This window comes from Hyaena hyaena, unplaced genomic scaffold (genome assembly GCF_003009895.1).
Source record: "Hyaena hyaena isolate Hyena2069 unplaced genomic scaffold, ASM300989v1 scaffold_156, whole genome shotgun sequence".
Taxonomy (NCBI): Eukaryota; Metazoa; Chordata; class Mammalia; order Carnivora; family Hyaenidae; genus Hyaena; species Hyaena hyaena.
The window spans coordinates 98351-124006 of record NW_024080788.1 but is presented as its reverse complement, the minus strand read 5'-3'; the positions used below and the strand labels follow the sequence as shown (position 1 = coordinate 124006).

The following is a 25656-nucleotide window of genomic DNA, read 5'->3' as shown; positions in this document are numbered from 1 at the left end:
TGTTCTCTTTATGAATGTGAAGAATATAGAGCCATTGACTTAAAAAAGGGGGGGTATTTATTTATTTTCAGAGAAAGAGGAGAGAAAGGAGAGAGAACCCCAAGCAGGCTCCACACTGTCAGCATAGAGCCTGAGGTGAGGCTCAGGCTCATGAACCATGAGGTCATGACCTGAGCTGAAATCAAGAATCAGATTCTTAAGCTGCTGAGCCACCCCAGTGCCCATAAAGCCATTGACTTTGTAGGACCATCATGATAGTAGTCACTATTTTTTATTACCTGTTTTTGCTTCACTTTGTACTGATGTTTATGAGTGATGTATGAACCAATTTATTTTTTAAAAATTTCAACTTTAGCATCTAAATTTGGAGGAGACAGTTCATTTACCAAATAAAGAAAATTCAGGCTTTTAAGGGAGTTTGAAAAAAACAATAGAGAAGCAAGTTCAGTTGTAAAAGACTCTTTGAAGTCTTTTCCTTTAGTGTGTATTACTGCTTAATGAAGGTCTCTTGGGCATTTCTTCCACATATTTCAAGAATGCAGTCACCAGAACAAAATTTAAGCCAGTTGTCTGGACTTTTGTGGATGGGGGGATTGGGCGGACTAGGAGTTTTCTCTAGCCCCCTGGTGCTATGGGGGAGGCCAAGCCAGTGATCTGGGATAAAGGGAGCTAAAGGCTTCCTTATGCTTCTCTGGGGAGAATTTCATAAACTGGGCTAAAGGAGAATGGCAAGTCTTTGTGGGTTGGGTGTGCTCCTTTCCTTCCTGGATCTTGCAGCAAATAATGGCCAGGGCTGTGTGGTAGTGTTTCTTAGACAACTGTCTCAGGTACTCACTGTCCTAGACCAACTTTCAGGTGGGCAGGAAGGCTTTGGGCCGTGGTATTTCTCACAGCTAAAACTTAATTCCTAATATTTAAAATAGCTATTAGAACATTCATCATCTCAACAGCATAGCACCACTCCTGAGTTCTCTGCTGAGGAAAAGTGCATGGTGATTAGTGGGAGTGACTGAGGAGAGCTAACTGTTTTAAAGATATTCTTTAGCTTGGCATTGGTATAGTGTGCTTTGAAGGCAGAAGTGGTTTGATCCTTGTCTAGTTTCTTCTCATTCCTTAATTATCAGAATGCCCTCCGTGATCAAGGGGGGCTGCTGTGGACCTTGGAGCCAGGTGGGAGGAACAAATATGTCCAAGAGTTATCACAATAATGTTTGTGAGTTTGGGCTGCTTCCCCTTTGTGCTTGTTAGCGGTGCTTTCTCTGCCCTTTAAACCAAGTGCTAAGTACCTAAGTCCTTTAGGCCGCTGACATTGTCCTTCAGTATCCAGGTTGGCTGGTTAAATTAAGAAAACAACTCAGACTGAATGTATTGATTGTTAGTAGGAATAAGAAATGCTTTGCTTTTTAGGGGCGCCTGGGTGGCTTAGTCGGTTAAGCATCCGACTTTCGCTTAGGTATGATCTCGTGGTTCGCGGGTTCGAGCCCCGCGTCGGGCTCTGTGCTGACTGCCAGCTCAGAGCCTGAAGCCTATTTCAGAGTCTGTATCTCCCGCTCTCTCTGACCCTCCCCTGCTCACTCTCTCTCTCTTTCTCTCCTAGAAATAAATAAAAATATTAAAAAAAAAAAAAAGAAATGCTTTGCTTTTTAGAACGGCAGCCTCACTTCCATCTTCCTTAGTACACGTTACTGTGAGAGACTTGGTACGTTTTCATTTGGAGGAAGCACACAGAAAAATAATTGGATGGGTCCAGTCTGAGTCTAGTCAGGGTCCAGTCTGACTTGGGGACTAGATAATAGTGTTTTGAAGTAGGTAGAAATAAGCACATGTTCACTACAATGTGGCTAACTTTGCTCCAGTGCAGTTCATTGCAGTTTGGTTCTGTTTTAATTAACTGCCAATTCATGAAACACTATTGAGATAAAGACTTGAAGAATTCTTGCATAGATGCTTTTCTTGGCAGATAATGAAATGACAGCGACTATTGGTGGACAAAATGTGGTTATAATTCCAGACTTTTGGATAATCGCCACTATATTTTTAAATGGGTTAATGATAGTCAAACTAACCCTCAGCAAGTTGTGAATTGATGGCAGAGTTTTTGCTATGAAGAGTTAAGATTATCATCTACCTTGAATTTTATCAGTCTGATGAGTCAGATGGAAAGTATTTCAGAAGTATCAGCAAAGTAGTTCTTTTTCAAATCCCTCTGACAATTAGGTCTAGCAAATTTATTCACCCATTGAGGTGTTTTCTAGCTCAAAAGCATTCTGCATACATTGAAGAGTTGTCATAAATATTCTTTGCAGAGCTCATTCAGTGATAGGTATTCTCTTTAAATCACTCACAGGTAGTTTTTAATGCCTAATGCCATTTTTCATTTTATATAACGAATTATGATAGGTTAAGATTCTTTTGAAACTATATCCAAATAGTTGATAAAATTAAAAATAAACTTTTTAGCTCTAGATATTTAGAAAGTATTTGTAGTTTTGTAGATTTACCTGAGAGATTGATGAGCATAAATATTTAGGCAGCATTGACAATTTCAATTACTTTTTATGGCTAAATCTTTCTCAGAGGTGCCCTAAGGAATTGTCAAGGACTGTGGGACCTATGTTATAAGGAAATATTTTTAAAAATGGTATATATGTTAAGGATTATACATTTGATTAGAGGACAAGTTCGATATAAATATAAACATTATGGTAAATAATTTATCCTAGAAAAACAAAAGAAAATTGAAAACTAAGCTACCATAAGTTTATTTTTCCCCCTGTAAGAATATTAGCTAACTTTTAAGTGAATAAAATGGCATATATTTTTGTGAATTCTGATCATTATGACAGTACTCTGTACTGTTTGTTTGTATTCTTTAGTCCATGGGATATCATGTTGCACTTGTTAAATTCATGTGTTTTAAGCATCCTCTGGCCAGAATTTTAAGTAGAGTATTTCTGTGGAATTGACAATGTTTTTGAATGGTAGTTGTTCAGTAGAATTAAATGGTTATTGTTAGAACTTTGTACATTATTGTAAACTTTAACTTTTCTTGGTTTTTTTATTCCATTGTAACTAACAACTAGAGAAATACAGAAATGAATATGTATATGTATATGTATATATATACACACACAGAATTTATTGTATAAAAAAATTTTTAGGGGCGCCTGGGTGGCTTAGTCGGTTGGGCGTCCGACTTTCGCTTAGGTCATGATCTCGCGGTTCGTGGGTTCGAGCCCCGCGTCGGCTCTGTGCTGACTGCCAGCTCAGAGCCTGGAGACTGTTTTGGAGTCTGTGACTCCCTCTCTCTCTGACCCTCCCCTGCTCACGCTGTCTCTCTCTCTGTCTCCTAGAAATAAATAAAAAATATTAAAAAAAATCTTTTAGATGAATGCTTTGGCTTAAGTCTGTTTTATTGAAACCAGGTAATACCGGGATTCAAATGTACTTTATTCTTTTTTGTTGTTGTTTTTCTTTCTTTTTTTTAAATTTCTTCCTTTTTTTCATCTTGCTAATGCTTTTCTTCAATTCTTATTTTTATCAAGACTAAAAATATTACAGACCAAAATTAGTGTTCCATGTCTCTTCACTCCATTCTTCTTTTGGGGAGTCAGCACTGGGGATCAGAGAAGAGGCCCAGAGGGAATATTTTAATACAAATTCTTCTTGCATTCCTTTATTAAACTGCATCAGTTCACAAGTATTTTTTATATTTGTTTTTGACAAGTCCCTGCAAATCTCTTTTTAAAAAAAAAATAATTGTTTTTTAAAAGATACCTCTCTTAAATAAATATGTTAAAATATACCTTCACTATGTACTAACTTGTTCCAAGCTTTATTCTTTTTTTAATTAAAAAAAACTTTTTAACATTTATTTATTTTTGAGAGACAGAGAAAGACAGAGCACAAGTGGGAATTTGACAGAGAGAGAGGGAAACACAGAACCTGAAGTAGGCTCTGGGTTCTGAGCTGTCAGCACAGAACCTGATGTGAGGCTTGAACCAGAAAATAATGACCTGAGCCAAAGTCGGATGCTTAACTGACTGAGCCACCCAGATATTCCATAATTTTTTTTTTAATGTTCATTTATTTTGAGAGAGAGAGCACAAGCGTGAGCAGGGGAAGGACAGAAAGAGGGAGGGAGACACAGAATCTGAAGCAGGCTCCAGGCTCTGAACTGTCAGTACAGAGTCCAGCTTGAACCCATTAGCCACGAGATCACGACCTGAGCCAAAGTCGGATGCTTAACCGACTGAACCACCCAGGTGCCCCCCAAGCTTTATTCCTAAAGCTGGAGTGCATGTAGGAATGCAGTATGGTCTCTGCCCTTGGAAAGCTTACATTCCAGCAGAATACATTTTGAAAAAAGGTATATGAGCACACTATACTCTCCTTGAAAACGATCACATTTGGAGGAGCACTGGTCCTATCCCACACTTATTTCCTTAAATATTTTTGGTTTTATACTTTTATTTTTTCATCTGGAGATCTATCCATGAATCTACCTCCTTTTGTAAGACTTCTATCGTGTAGCATAATAGTGCAGAGTAATTCATACTGCTGGCGTGTAAATCCCAGTTCCTTATTCATTGGCTCTGTGACTCTTACTTAAAGATATTATCAAGATGTTGTAATATGTTTAGTTAAAAAACTAAAATGTGCACAGAAGCTCAAAAGTTTTTCTGATATCAATTGAGGTCTAGGAGACACGGTGATATGGTACATTCCTGCCATAGTGAGATTTTGAAATTTGGGCAGCAAATGATGTTTCTTGTATCTTGTTTACTAAAGGCTTTAGGTTGGTACAGAAGGATTCTTTCCATTTCATGTTGATTAACAATTAGGCATTTGTAACACTTTCAGGGAAGTGTTGCCTAAGAGTAGAGGAACTATTCATTTCTACATCCAGTTTAGTTCTGGTTCTGTCAAGCAAATGGAACAAGCACACCTCGCTATTCATACAAGTAGAACTTGTTTCAGTGTTAAATCAGGTATTAAATATATTTTGTACCTTAGGTGGGGTTGAAACAGTTAGGAATTCAAGACCAAAAGGGATAGTGTTAACATGAAGGTATAGAATAAAGGTACTTCTTTAGCTGGTAACAAGGCCTCTATTTCATAGGTATCAGGAATGCAAACAAACATGTCTATAATATAATGTGTTTAAATTCATACCTGTTTTGTTTGTGCCCTCACAGAAGCTTAATGAGAAACTAGTTTTACTAGTGAATTTATAGTTGTGCTAGTACCTTGACACCCGCATTTTATTATTATTTTTGCTAAAGGAATGTAACCTGGCAGCACCTCTTTTTGCCTCTGAGAATCTGTTGTGAATTATGGCACCTTACCTTCCTACCTCCACCCTGCCAGAAGTCTCTGGGTCTGTTGTTGATGTTTTTTTTTTCTCACAAAGAAAATATCCTGAATTTCTGAATCATATAAGGTAGTGATTTTGACCAAATAGCAAGGTGAAGGAGGTAAGAAATAATCCTTTAAATGGCTTTATGGCCGGATTGCATGGGGACAGAGTAGAGGCATTCCTCTCCTTGAGTTATAGTTCTTCCTAGGAAACCTCAGTGTTCAGAATATAGTGTTTTCCCACAGGACTAAGTTATTAGAGTTCACATTTCTTCCCAAGAATGTTCAAAGAAGCCTAAATGGTATATTATGAAAGCAGAGGTACCATTTGTTTCAGACTCCATTTTCTGAATGGTGAAAGCCACATTTCCTGTTCTGTACAAATGTACATGCTTGTTGAGCCAAGAGCCATCAATTACATATGACAGAAAGCACACAGTTGTCCTGTATTTGGCTCCTACTTGATTGGCACCCAACATAGTGCTCCACACATTAGATATAAATATTAGATGCTCATTAAATGTTATCTGAGACTAATACTATTGCATACAACTCCAGAACAAACTTTAAGTAACAGTTGTGTTTTGTTTTTACTCTTTCAATTTTTGGGGTTCCTCCCTAAGTAAGGTTGAATTTCAGTGCTCTTTTCCTTTTAACATAAATTTTTTATGGCAAGTAGAGTGATTTGAAATTACTTTTTAAAAAAATATTCTTCTTTGTGTTCATTCAGCTATCTTTTCTACTGAAATGCCATTCAAGCACTTCCTTTCGCAGACCCTGTGTTTTGTACAGGGAAGGTAGTGCTAAATGAGAAATGGTCTTAGTGTTTGAGGGGAAGCAAGATGAAGGTTAGCAGATTTGCATTTGGGACCAAAGTGATGCATTTAAATCAGTTTCTTTTCCTGCACTGCTTTGGGGCCTTCTGGCTGGCCTGCTCTGGGGTACTTACTTCACCCTTCATTAGTGAGCCACAGAAACAAATCCCAAGCCACTTTTAAAACGCAATTTCCTACTATCCCAGAATTGGTAAGAAGGCATGAATTGGCTGTGGATAAGCATTCATGTGGCCGTATGGGTAGAATAAAGTAGGTGAAGCTACGTCATGGCTGTCAATTAGGCAAAGCCATTGAGAGGCAGGGTTTATTAGCTGACACAACAGAATAACTAACAGTCTAAGTCAGTGTATTACAGAATGAGCTCAGATATGAAAGCATGAGTTTTAGACATGACACTAACCAGGAAGAAGAAAATTCTGATGTTTCTGTCCTGGGGTTAATCAAAAGATAAAAATTAAATGACATTTTGAGAAGAAACCTTAAACAACTCCTTAGTGACCACATAACATAAATTATGATATGTAAACTGTGAAGACATTTATTCAACATCTCCTTTTCTCTTAAAAAAAAAAAAACTTGCCCCCCCCCCACCTTACTCAGTATACTTATGGAGTTACAATAAAGAAATGGTATAGGCAGTGTATTAGCTCAGGCTGCCCTAACAAAATACCACAAGATTGGGTGGCTTAAACCAAAGAAATGTTATTTTCTTACAGTTATGGAGGTTGGGAGTCAAAGATAAAGGTGACAGCATGGTTGGTTTCTGGTGAGAGCCCCCTTCCTGGCTTGCAGATGGTCACCTTCTTGCTATTGTGACTCTCTAAGAGATTTTGTTTATATGGGTTATATGTCTAGATATTTACTGTACTAGAAATTAGCAATGAAAATTTTTAAAAAAATAAAAATTAATAAGTAGTAAATTTCATAGTAAAAATAAAAAACCTTTTCTACCTGTTACATTAAGTGACATTTTTTTAAAAAGTATTTTTAATTATTTCTAGGAAAGAGAGAGAGAGAGAGACAGCGTGAGCAGGGGAGGGTCAGAGAGAGAGGGAGTCACAGACTGAAACAGGCTCCAGGCTCTGAGCTGGCAGTCAGCACAGAGCCCGACGCGGGGCTCGAACCCACGAACCGCGAGATCACCACCTAAGCGAAAGTCGGACGCTGAACCAAGCCACCCAGGTGCCCCACCTTAAGTGACATTTTTAAATGAAAAATAGCTATCCTCCAAAACAAATTAATGGAAGGAATTATCTTACATTGTTGCAAGTCTGTTAAATGTCTGGCTTAATAGAAAACAACTGGATTTTCAGATTTGCAGTCAGTCTGTTGTATCACATGTTGTGTAGCCTATGGAGAACTCCCCTATACCTATGAGAGAATGGGAGTGAAAATGCCAAATAACGTCTCAGTGTGAAAACAGTTTTGGCCTTGAAGACCACTAAAAATATACAAGGGATTTCCAGGAGTACCCATACTGCACCGTGAGAACTGTTACTCTAAACATTAAACCTGCCTTTTACAGGGGCCGGAGAAGAACACCTTAGGAGTCTACAATGGGTGGAAAGTGGAGCTGATGGAATCGGGCACAAGGGGCTTAAGATAGCTCTAGATCATAGAAGAAGGAAATGTACTAGCCAGGCATATCTGACAAGCCACACTCATGCCTTGGTTATTTGAGGACTCTATGGTCATTTTATTTCAGCCCTGGATAGTTCTAGGAAGGACACAGATGTTTAAAAAAATATTCAGTTGTCCTTTAAAAAATTGATTTTTATCTATATTCTCTTTATATTGAAAGTTTTCAACAAGCTGCCCCTCTTTCCCAATACCCCCTTCCTCCAACATAACACTTAATATAGATACTTCCGTCATTTAACTTTTCAGCCCTTGAGTGATGTCTTAGACTTACTTAATTATAATGAATTAAAGGCCTACAAAGTTCAGTTATTTTTGTTTTCTGCTTGTCTTGACCAATGGAGTCCAGAATTTTATAAAACCCTTTGTCCCATACTTGCCCTGCCATAGAATGATCTAGATCTTTAAGAGAACTAGAATCAATCCTCTTTTTTTATTCTGGGCTCTTTGGGGCCATGAATAACTAGAACTATCTACTTAAAACTGTCTTGCCCCCAAAATAAGACATATGGTAAACTGTGATTAAATGTAAACATGTACACTCTGGCATGTAAACATAAGTTCAGCCAACTGAGTAAGAGTTCTATAAAACTAGGTGGTATACCCACCCATCATAATGCAGCCATTCGAAGTACTTTGAAATACTTATTAATATTAGACAAAATTAGCCTTAAGTTTCTTGGTGTTTAAAATAAGTGTCAGGAATATTTTTAAACCGGATACTTTTAATACTTCCTTTTTTGTGAGTCGACAAAAAGCAATTTTGGAACAAAGGCCTGAAGTCCGGCCTGAGTAGTTATTGTTCAATACATGTCTCAGATCGACCTTTTTATAATTAAAATCAGAACACTGAAGTGTTGCATATTCCTGATTCTTGGTGTTCCCTTTTTAGAATTTAAAGTCAAAGCAAAACCAGAAAGCTTTATAATTTATCCCTCCCTCCAGCCCCTTTCCTAAGCAGTTACTGACCTGCTTTCTGTTACCATAGATTAGTTTACTTTCTAATTTTCTAGAATTTTATATAAATGAAATTATATAGATTTTGTATATATGGAATCATGCACTGTCTTTTTTGACCTGGCTTCTTTCACTCAGCATAAACATTTATTTTGAGGGGCGCCTGGGTGGCTTAGTCGGTTAAGCATCCGACTTTCGCTCAGGTCATGATCTCGCGGTTCGTGGGTTCAAGCCCCGCGTCGGGCTCTGTGCTGACTGCCAGCTTAGAGCCTGGAGCCTGTTTCAGTCTGTGACTCCCTCTCTCTCTGACCTTCCCCTGCTCACGCTGTCTCTCTCTCTCTCCTAGAAATAAATAAAACAAAAAAAAAATTATTTTGAAACTCATCCATGTTCTGTCAGTAGTTTCTTTTTCTCTTTTTTCTTTTTAAATTGCTGAATAGTATTCTATTGTATTGATATGGCATCCTTTGTATCCATTCACCTCTTAATGGGCATTTATTTCCAGCTTTGAGTTATTATAAATAAAACTGTTGTGACACTCAAATACAGGTCTTTGTGTAGACTTTTGTTTTTGTTTCTCTTAGGTAAATACCTAGGAACTGATTGGTTGGGTTACCGAGGAGCTGTCAGTTTTAACTTTTTAAGAAGCTGCCAACTGTTTTCCAGACTGGTTTTACCATTTTACGTTTCCATCAGTGGTGTATGAGAGTGCTTATTTTCTACATCCTTACCAAAATTCGGTATGATTAATTTTAAAAATTTTAGCCAATCCAGTGTGTGTATCTCAGTGTGGTTTTTATAGCATTTCCCTGATGACTAGTGATGTTGAATGTATTTTCTTTTCTTTTTTTTATTTTTTGGCAGTACATCTTTTGTTGTGAAATGGCTATTCAAGAGATGGTTAGGGATTCTAAAAGTTGTTTATGTATTCCAGATACATGTTTACACAAAAAGGTATAATTATATTCATGTAATATATAACATGTATCATGTATATTATACAAGCATATATAATAATAGTTACATATATGTAAAAACAATAAAGATGTTACTCTTTCATTTTCTGGCTTCCATAGTTTTCTGTTAAGAAACCCCTGGAGGGGCACCTGGCTGGCTCAGTCTACAGAGCATGCAACTCTTGATCTCTGGGTTGCGAGTTTGAGCCCCACGTTGGGGATAGAGTTTACTTAAAAACACCGAAATCAAAACCTCATGGTAATTTGAACTGGTGTTACCCTATATGTAACCTTTACATATGTATATCCTATAAGTCACCTTTTTCCTATTTAGTTGCAAGTGTTTTTTTACTTTTGGTTTTTATAAGTTTGATTGTTTGTGTCTTGGTTTGGTTGCCTTTGGTCCTTTTTTTTTTAAGGATCATTGAATTTTTTGAATTTATAAATGTATGTCTTTCACTATGTTTGCAAACTTTTGGGCCATTGCTTCTTAATAATTTTTCTGCCTCAATATTTTTATCCTGTCATTTTGGGACTCCCAATTACTTACATGTTTGTCTTTTTGGTACTTTTTTTTACAGGTCCCTGTGGCACTGTTCATTTTTTTTTTTCTCAATCTTTATTTTCTCTGGGTTCTTCAAACAGAATAATTTATCTTCAGGAAATATTTATTGTCTGGTGTGTGAATCATAATCAGATTGACCTTCAGTTTAGCTTATAAATCCCCTGAAAAGTAGCTGGAGTAAAGACAGAGCTGTAGTGAAACTTGGTTCAGTGACTAAGTCTAAAGTATAATTTAAAAAATCTCACACAATATGATTTGCTGTAAACTTTTTTTAAAGTTATTTTTGAGAGAATGAGCAAGCAAGCATAGGAGAACAGAGAGGGAGTGAGATAGAATCCCAAGCAGGCTCTATACTGTCAGCACAGAACCTGACACGGGTCTGATTTCACAAACCGGTGAGATCATGACGTGAGCCAAAATCAAAAGTGGGTCGCTTAACCGACTGAGCCATCCAGGTGTCCCACATTTGCTGTAAAATTTTGAGTTGCTAATTGAAATGTATTTTTAAGCAAATTGGCCAATTTGGTGTTTGGGGTATGGGGGTGTCATTTCCTATATTAGTATTCTTTTATCATTTGGGACAGCGAGTTCTGTGTCTCAACAAATAGCAGTGCGGTTATTTTTCCGCAATGATGATTGTATGTTGAGACCAGTTTTTGTAAGCAGATAGGAAAGTAGTAAAATGTGTTAGAAATATTTGCATTAAAAAACAAATTTTAAGGAGCACCTAAAATTTGACCTAGGTCGCTCAGTCAGTTAAGTGTCCCAGTCGGTTAAGTGTCTGACTTTGGCTCAGGTCATGATCTCACAGTTTGTGTCAGGCTCTGTGCTAACAGCTCAGAGACTGGAGCCTGCTTCAGATTGTGTATCTCCCTCTCTTTCTGCGCCTTCTCAGCTCATGCTCTGTCTCTCTCTCAAAAATAAATAAACATTAAAAAAATTAAAAAACCCACAAATTTTAAAAATTAGTTAGACTTCATCCTTTAGCCAGAAAACTCCAATGTTTATAATTAGAAAGATTCTGTCATCCCAGGTATCACATTTTCCAGTATTAGGATTCAACTAGTACTACAGCGTAAAAGGAGACAGCAAACAGATTTTTTCAAAAAATGTTCTGTAGTAGAATACGAGCAATTTCCCTCAGAATATAATTTTTTCTTTCATATCTAGTCTCTGTTTTGTCTGAGAACAGAATGGAACCATGTTGCTCAGTCTTGAAATGTCAGCTTGTCTGTTTTCTGTAATGATTTTTATTTTTCTGGTTTGGTCTTTTTCGGAAGTCTTGAGAATTCATTTTATTATAAAATGTAAAAATTCATTTAAAAAAAGGCATTTCATTGTTCTTTGGTCTTTTCAAAGGACAAAGAATAACTAGAATAAAGTAATAACCATAGCATCTTGTAGACTTGCTATTTAGGTAGATGAGTACTTGTACAATGTTACAAAGTTTTATTATTTGGAAAGGACTCATTAAAGAAAAGGGTATCAGCTGTGGTGCAAGAGCAAATTACTTCTTTGAGGTTGCTTAACCATTTCCTGTAAGTCTGAGAAAGTGGTTGTTTTCAAAATCATTGAGCTGAACTTGGGTAGATCTAAACTTAGCTGCGCAGTTCTGTGGGTTAAACTCACTTGTTGTTTCACTTCCATCTTCCTTGTAGAAAAATAAAAATTTTAAAATTAAAAAAAAATCTTGGTTTCGTTCATTTTTACTAAGTAGCTGAATAACTTTGAACACAAGTTAATTATAAAATATAGCAGGCTTAGAGTGTCTCATAAAAAGCTTCTAGTTTTGTAAAATAGCAAAAAATGAAGTTTCAGTAAAATGGGTAACTGTTGTATTTGGATAATTTCAGAATCCTAATGAAAGAAGGGAGCAAGTTTAGTTTACTGCCCAGGATGGAGTTGTAACAGGGAGTGTAATTGGGCAAAATCAAATAGTACTTTTTGAATACCTACTAAGTGCCTGGCTGAGAGAGTTGTAGAAACTATAGATAGTGTCAGTGCTTGACACATGGCAGTAGTTTTGTCAGTCTCTGACACCATCCTAACCTTCTTCACAGCTCTTCAGCTCTGATCTAGGGATGGCTCTGTGACCCCCAGCCCAGATCCAGAGGCTGCAAAGACATGAGGCTTTTCTCTGGCACATGGGACCTGGTTCGACATTCCCGGCCTACTTTAAGTCATAGCTATCATAAAAAAAAAATTTGGGTTTGAAATTTGGCCATGCCACTTACTAGCAAGTTATTTAACCTCTCTGATTCCTACTTCTTCATCTATAAAATGTTGTGGGGATTAAATTAAATGATATGACATAATGTAAAATGCTGACTAGTAATACCAAAAGCTAATAATTGTGTAACACTTCAATATGTGCTAGGCTCTGTTCTAAATGTTTTATACATATCTCATTTAATTCTCACAACTCAGTGAGATAGCTACTGCTATTATCTCCATCTTACAAATGAGCAAACTGAAATTGGAAGGGTGAACTAACTTGCTCCCGGTGACCAGGGATGACAGAGCAGTTTAGTTTCAGAGACATTCCTAACTACTCTGCTGTGCCCAGTGCATTGTTAGCAAATGCTAAAACCCTTAGTGAATGTTGGTTTTTATCATCACTATTTATGGTGGTGTTAAGATGATGGTTTTGCTAATGAACTTGGTCTTACTTTCTTCATTGTTTGTCCTGGTCTGGTACTAGGGCCCCAGGCAGAGCGTCCTCATATCTATTGTTGAGGGAGTAAGAAACTATGAAGTCATGCACTTCAAGTTTTCCTCACAGCCTTTGAGCTTTGGAGGGAAAGCCCACAGTTGCACACAGTTTTTGTAGAAAGAATGCTGAGTGTTCTGAATATGGGATGTTCTATTCTTATGGGTCTGAGTTGGAGTCTAACCATGAGGCCCTGCTTGTGTTCCCATTTCCAAGATGTTACAGAATCATAGAACTAGTATGTGTAGTGTGATCTTAGGGCATTGTGTACACCACAATATTAATAGTATACTGTGTACAGGATAGATAAATCATCTGTTGCTATGTAACAGATGACAACACTTAAATAATAACCATTTTGTTTGCCCATTGTTTTGTAGGTCAACGATTTGTGCTGGGCTCAGCTGGATGTTTCTTCCACTGATCTTGCCTGAGGTCACTTGTAGCGGCTGTCATTTGACAGCTTAATTTGAAACTGGAAGATTTAAAATAGCATAACTGGCTTTTCTGGCAGTTGGTGCTGCCTTTTGGCTGGGCTTGTCTTTCCCTGTGGTTCCTCAACTATCAGGACACTAGCTCAGATTTATTCTTATGGGGCTCTCCAGTCAGCAAAAGAGACATAATGAAAGTAACAAGGCCTTTTAAAACTGGGATTGGAAATTTTATAGTGTCACTTCTGCATTCCATTGGTTGAAGTAAGTTATAAGGCCATTAGTTTCAAGGGGTACCTCCACCTCTGAATAGGAGGCTCCATGGGAGATAAATAGCACATTCCATCCTGGCATCCAGGTTTCCAGATTTCACCATCCAGGGCCATTACTAACTTTATTTATTTAGTTTGAGAGAGAGGGGCAAAGAATCCCAAGCAAGCTCTGCACTGTCAGTACAGAGCCTGATGTGGAGCTTAAACCCATGAACCACGAGATCATGATCTGAGCCAAAGTCAGATGCTTAACCAACTGAGCCACTCAAGTGCCCCCAGGTCTATTTCTAAGATACCTCAACAGTGTTGCTAATTTCTCGTCATTTAATTAACTTTAGATCTTGATAGATTAAAACATGATCTGTACATGTTCAAGGGAGTCTCCTATTTTTATACATTTAAGAAGTAGAAAATATATATACTAAAACATCCAACTTCTAGACCCATACCCATAACTTCTAGAAATAATCAGTATTTACATTTTTATTTATAGTGTATCCAACTGGATGAATATTTATTTATTTAAAATTCTATAACCTTCCTGTAAATACTATATTTTGAAGCCTTTCAATATTTAAAGTAGATATAAATAACTTATGATGTAAATAATTTTTATGTCTGGATAATACTTTATTAGGTATGAATATACCTTTGTCACATACTTTGATTATTTCCTTTTTGTTGCTCTGCAAACAAGGCTGCTGTAAACATTCTTATACATGTATCTTTTCTGCAGTTACTCTTAGGATGCATTTTGCTTGTGGAGTTACTTGGTCAGAGAACATATTTTAGGTTTGATATGTATTGATGAGACATGATTTTAAACATTCTGTGGTTGAAATTTATCAGTAAGTATAACTGCAGAACAAAGTTCTTAAGTGTTGTAGTAAGATTACTCTTTAGACATTCACAAGTGGATGTACCCATTATGATTTGTGTTTGGGGAAACAGATGTGTGTGTGGTCATGATTGTTAGGATGAACTATTAGGGTGAACGTTAAGTTTAGATCACTTTCCCTTTAACATGATCTCAAATATAATGAATAACTTTGAAAACCTAGATAAAAATGGAAACCATAAAAAAATACATTGGTTTAGCATTTCAAATCATGCTAAATGTATAAACTAAAATGTATAGACTTAGTTACTAATATTGTCTTATTAACTGAACCCTTTATTTTGCATACGTGTCCACTGATTAGCGTTCTACATATTTCTTCTTGTATATGTTATGTGCTGTTTGTGATGCATCCATAAAATACAGGTCTTTTTTTTTTTTTTTCAAGTTGTTTGAGAATTTAGACACTTTGAAGCCTGGGGGTAAAATTCTTCTGTAGGGCCCTCCTCCCCTAATCATTTTGTTTTACTTGCTAATACCTAATCTGGCAGCTGTGTTATTTTGGGGACTCATTTTTGTGGGGTCTTTCTGCTGCATATTCAGCTTTCATAGAAGCTGCTTTCATTCTTTTTTTTTCATTTAATGCAATACTTACTACATAACTACAATTGTAATTTTAACTAGTGTAAATTGATTGGAGAACAATAATTCTTGGCAAGAATACAACTGCTTTGGTGGGGACATAAGTGCTTGGATCTTCTAGAGAGTAGCCCTTTAGACATTCACTGGACACTTGGCATCAGAAAATGTCTTTCAGGGGAAATGAACAACATTTGTTAATTTGGAGGCTTAAGTGGACATAAGTTAAAAGATCATCTACTTTGTTGAAGTGGAAAATGTTCTTTACTGAAGGAAATGATCTGTTCTTATTTTTTAATTCTTGTTTTACAATTAAGGGTTGAATTAAACTGTGGGTGTTTCTTTGTTCCTCTCTTTGATCCTTTACATTAAAATCTGTATCTGAAGCACTTTGTGACAGGATTCTTTATGTGCTATATCTCATGTTTGCATTTGATACTCTTTGGTCATTGGCAGTTTCTAGTAGAATGCCTCCTTTTCATCTTAAATGTTCTCCTTGATAGATTTTTTTAAGTTTTTTTTAAACATTTATTTATTTTTGAGAGAGAGACACAGAGTGTGAGCGGGGAAGGGGCAGAGAGAGAGGAAGACACAGAATCTGAAAGACGCTCCAGGTTCTGAGCTATCAGCATAGAGCCCACCATGGGTGGCTGGAACTCTGGAACAGCAAGATCATGACCTGAGCCGAACAAAATCACACACTTAACCGACTGAGCCACTTGGGCGCCTCTCCTTGATAGATATTTAAAATAATGTGCTTCACTGCTAGGAATTTACCCAAGGAATATAGGAATGCTGAGGCATAGGAGCACATGTACCCCAGTGTTCATAGCAGCACTCTCAACAATGGCCAAAACATGGAAAGAGCCCAAGTGTCCATCAACGGACGAATGGATCAAGAAGATGTGGTTTATCTATATTATGGAATACTACATGGCAATGAGAAAGAATGAAATCTGGCCAAGTGTAGCAACATGGATGGACCTTGAGGGTGTTATGCTGAGTGAAATAAGTCAGGCAGAGAAGGACAAATACCATATGTTTGCACGTATAGGAGGATTAGGAGGAAGTTAACGGAGGACCGTGGGGGAGAAGAAGGGGGGAAATAGTGGGGGAGGGGGAGAGAGGCAAACCATGAGAGACTCTTGAATGCTGAGAACAAACTGAGGACTGATGGGTGTGGGGGGGGGGTAGGGGGGAGATGGCCATGGAGGAGGGCACTTGTGGGAATGAGCACTGGGTGTTATAAGGAAACCAACTTGACAATAAACTATTTGTTAAATAAATAAATAAAATAATGTGCTTCATAGCTTCATCATTAACCTAGCAAACTTATATTCTTTGCTGCTTCCCTCCCTCACTGAAGTATAGATTTTTGCTTATAGGACTACAAAACTGCACAGAAAATAACTACTGTGATTAGACTGAGTAAATATAATGTGGTGTACAATTTGAAGATGGTGAAATATTTACTGACTGAGTGTTTTAGTTTGGTAAAGTAAAATTGATGTCTATGTAATGCTGCCCTTTAGGTTGTTTCAATTACAATGTGAGCATTATATAAATTTAAATTGCCTTCTTATAAATTGTAGCTGTCATTGGTTATCTGAGTTTTATTGTGTAAATGTAATTATAGTAAATGAGCATGGCCTTTAGATGCACTTAATCCCTAGGGATATTTTGGGAAAGGTTGTAGTGTCTTTATAATCAAGACAGCCATTTAGCAAATATATTAGAAGTCAAATGACTTAAAATGTAAAACCTGTGTACTAAAATCTCTGTAATACAGAATTATCTCAAGTTATCCTGTTCTACACTGACTGAAAGCCTCTATGGACATTGCTGTTGCTGATCTTACAAGACGTTAAGAGGCCAGAATTGTTGCCTATGTTATCATTTGGTATCTGTGGCATAGAGGACAAAATGGAGTTTCTGGACCTTTCTTATTTTATGAATTTATCTAATGACATGTGCTGTGAGTGGCATTTCAGAATCATCTTTTACAGTAAAAGGTGTGAGGGGGGGAATTGTACTGATGCATCTTAAAGCAGAATGCTAGTGTGCTTGGCTAAAAAATAGATGTGTTTATTGCCTTGAGATTTTGAAGTTCCTACTGTAACTACTCAATATATTAGCAACAAATTATGAATGTGGCACTTCATAGTTTGCAAATTGTTATGACCCACTTATTTTATGTAACCCCTATGATAGTCTAAGCAGACAGGGCAGTTATCTACATTTCATGGATAAGAAAACTGAGGTCCCAACAACACACTAAGTTCTGGACCTAGAACTAGAATGCACAGGCTCCTCAGCACTACACTTGATGTCTCCTAAACCATAATTCATTTAAATTATCTACTGGCTTTGAAGAAAGAGGAGGAAATGTAATAAGAAGTCTGAAGAATTCGGGTCTAGTAGAAAAGAAAGGCAGTGACTCAGAACCCATAATCACTGAAGTAGTAAGCCCTGCTGACTTAGGACCTAGCCTCACAGCAGGTGTTAGAAGGACCTTCTTAAGCTCATAGCTAACATATTAACTCTATCTTATTCGAAGCTTGAGTAAACCTGGGTTCCGCCTTTGGTGAATTTATGGGTGGCCATGGAGGTAATTTTCATTAATTAATACTTAATTTTAATGTGTTGAGTGTTAGTACTTTCGTTTCAACATTTATTACAGGCTTTTTTCCTGAAGGGCACCAGGGATATAAAGATGAATGAGATAAGAGCCCCTCCTTTGGAGGAGCTGTTTAAATGTGAAGTAAAAGCTATAATTATAGTTTACTTCTGCATAAATTCCCTTCTCTGTAGGGTAAAATAGGCCTTGAAATCTTTCTAAGCCTTCTCACCTTCAACCTATAATTCTGTAATAAGCAAGAAGTTACCAGATTAAAATGTACCCATTATTCTAGAAAAATGTCTGAAGCAGGTTTTGGAACTTAGTATTTCATCCTTAATGTGAAAAGCTGTATAAGCGTGTAGTGTGCACAACTTCCATTTTCCAGGTTTGAGAGGCTGCCAGGGGTTTGTAGTATGGAAAGAGTGAGGTGACTCATGATTTGGGAATGATTGTTTTGATCTCTCCCTGTAGTCTCTGTAGAACATTGGCAGGGTGGCCAGCATAATTAACACTGCACAGTCTAATTATAAACACAACTCTGTGGACAGTGGCTACCAAAGAAGAAAGCCTGTCCTGGATAAACAGTCCAGTTGGCAGGATTACTTTAGAATGATGACTAGATAATGTCAAGTTTACTATAAATCAAATTGCTTTTCCTAGATTGTCTCAGGAGTTACCATAAGGGAAAAAAGTATTATCTGTGAAAGTCTCGCTGGGTTATTTTTTTTTAAGGGCTCATTTTAAGCATTTCTTTATTGCAGTCCTTCTAACCTTTTCATCATAAGAGAACAGCTAGGCATTGTCATTTTTATGGTGCACTATTTTAGGGAGAGTAGGGGATTGGGTCACAGGAGGACATTTGTTCTAGTAATAGTTGAATTGATTTTTAAAAAGTGAAAGGAACTAGGGATTTAAAAAGATTACACTGAAGTAGGGTAATAAAGAGTAGGAAAAGAGAGACCCATGAGCTGAGGCAAGTGAAGAGGGTGGGCTAAGAGTAGAAACCTGAAACGGCCACAACAGCCACGCGTGTTCCACGTGTATGGTCTCATGTACTGGTCAGAGACACAGCAGGCCCTGTGCGTGGTTGTATGTGCTTAGGGATTTGTTGAAGCGTGGCTGAGAGCTGAGGAATGATTTAGTTAGTTTAAATATAGGTTTGGCAATTGAGTCCCCGAGATTCAGAACAAAGGTCCTGGCTATGGAGATTGGTTTCATGAAACTGTAACCTCAACTATGGCAGGATGGTTGTATTTCTGCAGAATGAACCTCAGAGTCGTGATTTACTCTAAATAAAGTAAGCACTTGAAAGCAAATGGTTAAAAATGAGACACCCTTCCCCGTTTTTTTTCTTTTTCTTTTTTCTTATTGAGTTAGTTTCAGTTAAATTTCAAATGGACACTTGAAAAGAGATTTTTCTTGTAGACTTTGTGTTGCGAGTTCACTTTTGGAAACTAGTGCATGTGGTGTCAAAAAAGGTGGAAACTTTGCAGCCTTTTCCTGCCCTTGAATTTGAATTTGAATTTGCATTTGAATATTGTTTGTGTAGGAGCTGCATAAAGTAAGAGTTTATCCTTTTACATTAATTTGTCTACACATGTGATCTTAAGTCTGCCTTTAAATGTATAGTTTCTCTTAAACAGTTTAGAAGAGGACTGATTTCTCGTTTTAAGAAAAAATTTACCAAAATCTAAATACACAAATAGATGAGTTAAACACAGTTTTGTTTTTTGTTTTTCTGCAGAAGAATACTTTTTACTTTGAAGAGATTATAAGGGGTTTTCTTTCTTTCTTTATTTTTTTTTAATGTTTTTTTTATTTATTTATTTCTAGGAGAGAGAGAGAGAGACAGCGTGAACAGGGGAGGGTCAGAGAGAGAGGGAGTCACAGACTGAAACAGGCCCCAGGCTCTGAGCTGGCAGTCAGCACAGAGCTCGACGCGGGGCTCGAACCCACGAACCGTGAGATCATGACCTAAGCGAAAGTCGGACGCGTAACCGACTAAGCCACCCAGGCGCCCCGGGGTTTTCTTTAAATAATAGCTCTCCAGGGGCTCCTGAGTGGCTCAGTTGGTTGAGTGTCTGACTTGGGCTCAGATCATGATCTCATGGTTGGTGGGTTTGAGCCCCACATCAGGCTCTGTGCTGACAGTTCAGAGCCTGGCACCTGCTTGGGATTCTGTGTCTCCCTCTCTCTCTCTGCCCCTCCCCTGCTTGCGCTCTATCTGTCTCTCTCAAAATAAATAAACATTTTTTAAAAATTTAAAAAAAATAGCTCTTCAATTCCTTTTAAATACTTGGATTTACAAAAAAGTACATCTAGCTTTTTATTTTAAAGAGGAGGGGGAGAACATATGGATTTTTCTAAATTTGGGTATAGCTAGCATTATCACTGCCTAATGATTTTGTTTACCAGATACTCTTGGAGGAGGGACAGATATAAGATGGTGGGGATTCTGAAAGGGGATCTCTGTCTGTACTCCAGGACCCAATTCTGATTTGTCTGTTACATGAACCTAACCAGACTTCTGAGAAGTGAAAAATGGGTCTTGGGGATCCACAGGACCTGATACAATGTTGATTTTAAGACCACTTTCCAGGAGAATATGATTAAGAACCATTAATACTATTTTCCTGCCCTCCAGCATTTTTTGCTTTATTAGTTTTCTTTTGTTTCTGTTTTCTACTTTATTGGTTTCTGCTTTCTTCTTCATTAATTTTTCTTCTTAGGTTTGCTGTTCTATTCTTTTTAGTTTCTTAGGGCAAAAACTAATATCATTGATTTTAAACCTCTAATATAGGCACGTAAAGCAGTCAATTTCTCTCATTAAAAATGTTATTTATTTTAAATATTTTCTAAATTCTTTATTCATTGATTTATGAATTATTTAGATTTTATGTTTTCCAAATAACTAGAGATTGTCTAGATAATTTTTTATTTGGGGATTTTCACATTATTTCTACTGTAGTCAGAGAACATAGTCTCAAAAACACTCAGTCTTTTAAAGCTTATTGAGATTTATTTTATGGCTCAGAGTATGGTCCACTTTGGTAAATGTTACATATGTATTCAGCAGCTGCTTGGTGTAATATTCTACAAATGTCTTTTAGGCCAAATTAGTTGATAGTATTGTTTATATAGTCTGTGGCCCTACTTGTTTGCTTTCTACCTGTTCTGTCAATTATGAAGAGAGAGACAACAGAATCTCCAATTTTGGTTGTGGATATTTCTGTTTCTTGATTTTACCATTTTCTGTTTTGAATTTTGAACCTTTCTTATTAGGTTTATACATATTTAAGCTTGATGAATTTCTCCTTTTATCATTATAAAATTTTATTCTGCTTTGTTAACCTATTAGCGTCCTTAAATTTAAAAAGTATCTCTTATAGACTGTGTAGTGAAGTCTTGTCTTTTTAAAATCCAATGTGACAGTCTCTGTCCTTTAGTTGGAATGTGTAATTCAGTTACAGTTAATGAAATTATTTATGTGGTTGTATTTAAATCTACCATGATTTTGCCATTGTTTTTATTTGTCCCTTTTGTTTTTGTTTCTTTTTTAATGCCCCCTTTTGGGTTAATTGGGTATTTTTTAATATTTTATTTTACTTTCTTCATTGGCTTTTTGGCTATACATCTTTTAAATTACTTTTTAATTGATTATTCTAGGGCTAATAATATGCATCCTTAACTTTAAGTGTGTTTATTGTCAAAATTATGCCATTTAGCATTTTACACCTGACCATTCTCTCTTCTTACTTTATACTTCCTACTTTACACTGGACACTTAGCATTTTCCCTTCTCAATTCAGAAATATAATTTAATACAATTTCTCTTATTCACCTCCTCTCTTTGTGCTCTTGTTGTCATATTAAAAACTGCCCACATGTTCTTGCTTTAAGCAGATAGTTTTAATATATAATCTTTAAGCAAATTTTAAGAAGAATAAAGGTTATAAATTTTTGTTTTTAACAACTTACTCATCATTTCTTCCTGCAGATATGAGTTTCTGTCTGGTATCATTTCCCTCCAAGCTTTATTTTATTGTGTAGTTCACATCTGCTTGAGATTAATTCTATCAGCTTTTATTTATTGAAAGATCTTATTTTTGAGGGATATTTTCACTGGATATAGAATTCTGAATTGGTCACTTTTTTTTCTTTCAGCCCCTTAAAAACATTTTCACATCTTCTGGCCCCCAGTGTTATGGTGAAAAGTTAGTATTCTATGTATTAGTTTTCTCTTGTATATAACATATTGTTTTTAGGCTTCTTTGAAGATTTTATCTCTGGGTTTCAGCATTTTGACCATGATGTAGCTAGATATGATTTTCTTTGTATTTATTGTCTTTGGAATATGATGAGCTTTTCTGATCTGGCAAATAGTGTTTTTACCAAACTTAATAAAATTTTAACAATTATGTCTTCAAATATTTTTTCTGCTTTATTTTCAGAGTCTTCTGGGGCTCTTATTACATATGTGTTAGACTATCTGATATTGCACCACAAATTTCTGTTGCTGTGTTCATTTTTCTTCAGTCTTTTTTTCCTTTATCAAATAGGTAATTCCTAGTAATCTATCAAGTTCATAAATTCTTTCTTCTGCAATCTCCAATCTACTATTAAGTCCGTTCAGTGAGTTTTTCATTTTAATTTTTGAAACTTCCAGTCCTAGAATTTCCTTTTTTCCCCCATTGATTCTTTTTTGCAGTTTTAGTTTCCCTGCTGAGATTCTCATCTATTCATATATTCTCCTTTGTTATTGTTGTTTAAGAACATTTTCCCTTATTTAAGACATTTTTCAAACCGCAGTTCTTACTAAATGCAGTATTTGGGCCAACTTAAAGTCAGTCTCTAATGACTTATTTTTTCTTATGGGTCACATTTTTTGTTTTTTTTTTGAATGCCTAGTAATGTTTTTATTATGTATTGGACAGGGTTGATACATTGTAGAGATGCTAAATTTTTTTTTTATTTTTATTTTTTGTAGTGTTGTTTGTTTTAGTAGGCAGTTTAGTTACTGGCTGATCACTTTATATAGATTTGCTAGGGAAGTTCTGTGGAAAGCTCCAGTTTTTTCCTCAGGCCTCTCCAACTTAGCATAACTCTTCCCCCAGATTGTTTTTTCCCTATGGGTTTTATTAGGGCTTTAGGGCTTGGGTTTAGGTGTGGGTCTAGAGTTTGTCTTATTCTATGATGTTCTTTTTCCCTTAAAGTGAAGCCTTTCTGGCATTTAAAATTGATGTGCAGAATGTTAATGAGTTCTCTTTATTCAGGTTGGTTTAAACTGGCAATATTTCCCTATGCTTCTTGACCTCTAGTATTTCTATTCCATATCAACCTCATTACAGCCACTCTTTGGAAGCCTTATGTAGTTACACTCAGCATTGGTTAAGGACTCTCAGGGAACCCCTGTGCAAACTTCTGTGGTCCTCACTCTGTGCATTTCCATCCTGCCCAATGTCCTGTCTCTGCCACTAGCCCTGCTCTGCTTGGACTCCAGCTCACTATACTACAGTTAGAAAATTGTCCCAAGGCAGAGAACCAAGCAAATTTAGACTCACAGTATTGCTCATTTATCCAGTAGCTAAAAATAGTTTCATTATTTTGTCCAGTTTAATAGCTGTTTATGAGAGAAAGAAAAGTCTGGTATCAGTTACTGTGTCATATTGGAAGTGGAAGTCTCCCACAGCATTTTTGTATGTATTGAAATGAACTTTGGAGATAGCTTGAAAGGAAAAATTAAATATAGTGTCTCTTAGAACTAAATAAAGTGAGCTTATGTTGCTTATGAACTGACCATTTCTCTGTGATCTTGCTCCCTCCCACCCCTTGTCTCCCATTCATTGCCGTCTTCTCTGTTCACCAGAGACACAAAGAGGGAGAGGGGAACCAGAAGAAAGACCCTACTTGGATCATGCATCCTAGGTTGTGACCTTGGGCCTATCAAATGGAAAATTATATGTGATTTTGAAGCAGCGCTATGTAAAAGGAATGCATGCAGTACTTTCTGTGTTAATATTTTATGACACTACTCATACATTGAAGTGTAAGCAAACAAGATGTATCAGGAAGGGGCTACTGAGAACATCTTTAAAATTTCCCCCCCTTAGTGACTATTCTTCAGATTCTGGTGAGAAAATGATATATCCAAACTTGTAACTTAACATGAGCATTGTGATTAATAGGAAGAGATTGTCTTTGAGTGTGTCTGTGGCAGGGGGCAGGGAGATTAGGTAGTGTTTATTAATGTTTGTCAGATTAGATCTGTACAGAAAATCACTGTCCTTGTTCTGAATTCTAGTTGTTTTCTTTCCTTTTTAGGATTAAACTTTAAAAAAAAATAAAATTTCATTTTGATGGGAGAAGATTGTTTATTGGGGAAATAATTTTTATTTTTTAATTTGATAATCAAATTTTTATTTGATAATTAACTGTCACTTTAGAAATTTAATGAAGTTTCCATTTGGAAATAATCTAGAAAATATAAATGCTGTTTCATGCTTGGAGCTTTCAGCTCTGTTTAAGTATGTCTGAGAGGCCTCAGAAGAAGCATAATTCTTTATTGTTAAGGCCCAATTTGAATATAGCAAGCTGCTGTATTACCTAATTGAATATAGCAATCTTGCATCTTCCCAAAAAGCCTTATTGAAATTAGGCTTATTCTTTTAAATTTGTTTTGGCTTGTTGATTTCAAAATAGACCCCATTTCATTTCATTTTGTGATGGTAGTTTAAAGGGATTAAAGTTTGTGGGAAGTTTTCTTGTTTTAAGTCAAGTTGCTCATCATGTTGTTTGCCATCGCTTTACTTTTTCTGGTGTTTTCTAAATTGAACCCCTCAGTTAATCACTTTTTCTCTTGCCAGCACTTTCAGTGCTTTTTCTCTGTAGTTTCTTACCACATCCTCACTAAATACTTAACCCTGGATTAACCCAGCTGCTTTCTCTACTCTTTAAAAATATCTTTCCATTTATATTTTTCATTTTAAATTATGGTAAAATACACATACATGCTTTTTTTTTTTTTTTTTGACTTGGCCTGGTAAGTACTGCTAAAGGCATTTATGGAAACTGGTAGTATGACAATTCTACTACGCTTACTGAACTTCTTAGCCATACCTTGTCCTTGGGCCATCTTTCCCTGGTCCTCTGCCTTAGCTTTTATACTTTATTTTTCTCCTTAAGCCACCGGTCCTTCCCCACAACTGCCTTCAGGCAGATGGCCTTAATTCCTCTGTCACAGAGAACATGGAGGCACTTTCCTGTTCACCTCCTCAGTTTTCCATGCTCGTATACATGCTTCTTCTCTGTCTTCATCTCCCATCTCCCAGGTTCAGAGGAGAAGTACCTAATTCCCACCCAGGTTCATCTCTCTGCTGGAGTTTTTGTGATATCTTCCCACCCCTGTGGGATGTTATTCCAACATTTCCTCTCATCTACTCCTCCACTTGCACATCTTGTCATTTTACTTTTCCTTCATGCTTCATTACTCCCATCTTAACCACGGATAAACAAAAAAACAGAAGAACTTTTCTCTGCCATATTATATTTTAGTTTGATCCTATGTTTTGTTTTGTTTTGTTTTCCTTGATACACAACTAAGTACCTTGAAAGAATAGTCTGCAGCCCTTGCCTTCTCATATGGATTTTTTTTTAATTTTTGAAAGCTTTTATATTTTTATTTATTTTTGAGAGACAAAGAGAGACAGAGCACAAGTGGGGGAGAGACAGAGAGAAGGAGACACAGAATCCAAAGCAGGTTCCAGGCTCTGAGTTATCAGCACAGAGCCTGATGTGGGGCTTGAACTCATGAACCATTGAGATAATGACCTGATCCAA

At 36.6% G+C, this 25656-nt stretch overlaps 1 protein-coding gene and 1 non-coding gene across 4 annotated transcripts in view; both read left to right on the top strand.

Moving 5' to 3' along the window:
- Positions 1-25656, top strand: part of LOC120236530 (leucyl and cystinyl aminopeptidase) — a 99152-nt gene that overhangs the window by 5735 nt on the left and 67761 nt on the right. The gene's annotated exons all lie outside the window — the stretch shown is intronic.
- LOC120236551 lies at positions 19244-19390 on the top strand. Its single transcript, XR_005529700.1, has one exon. It is a non-coding gene; the product is annotated as a small nucleolar RNA SNORA13 (small nucleolar RNA).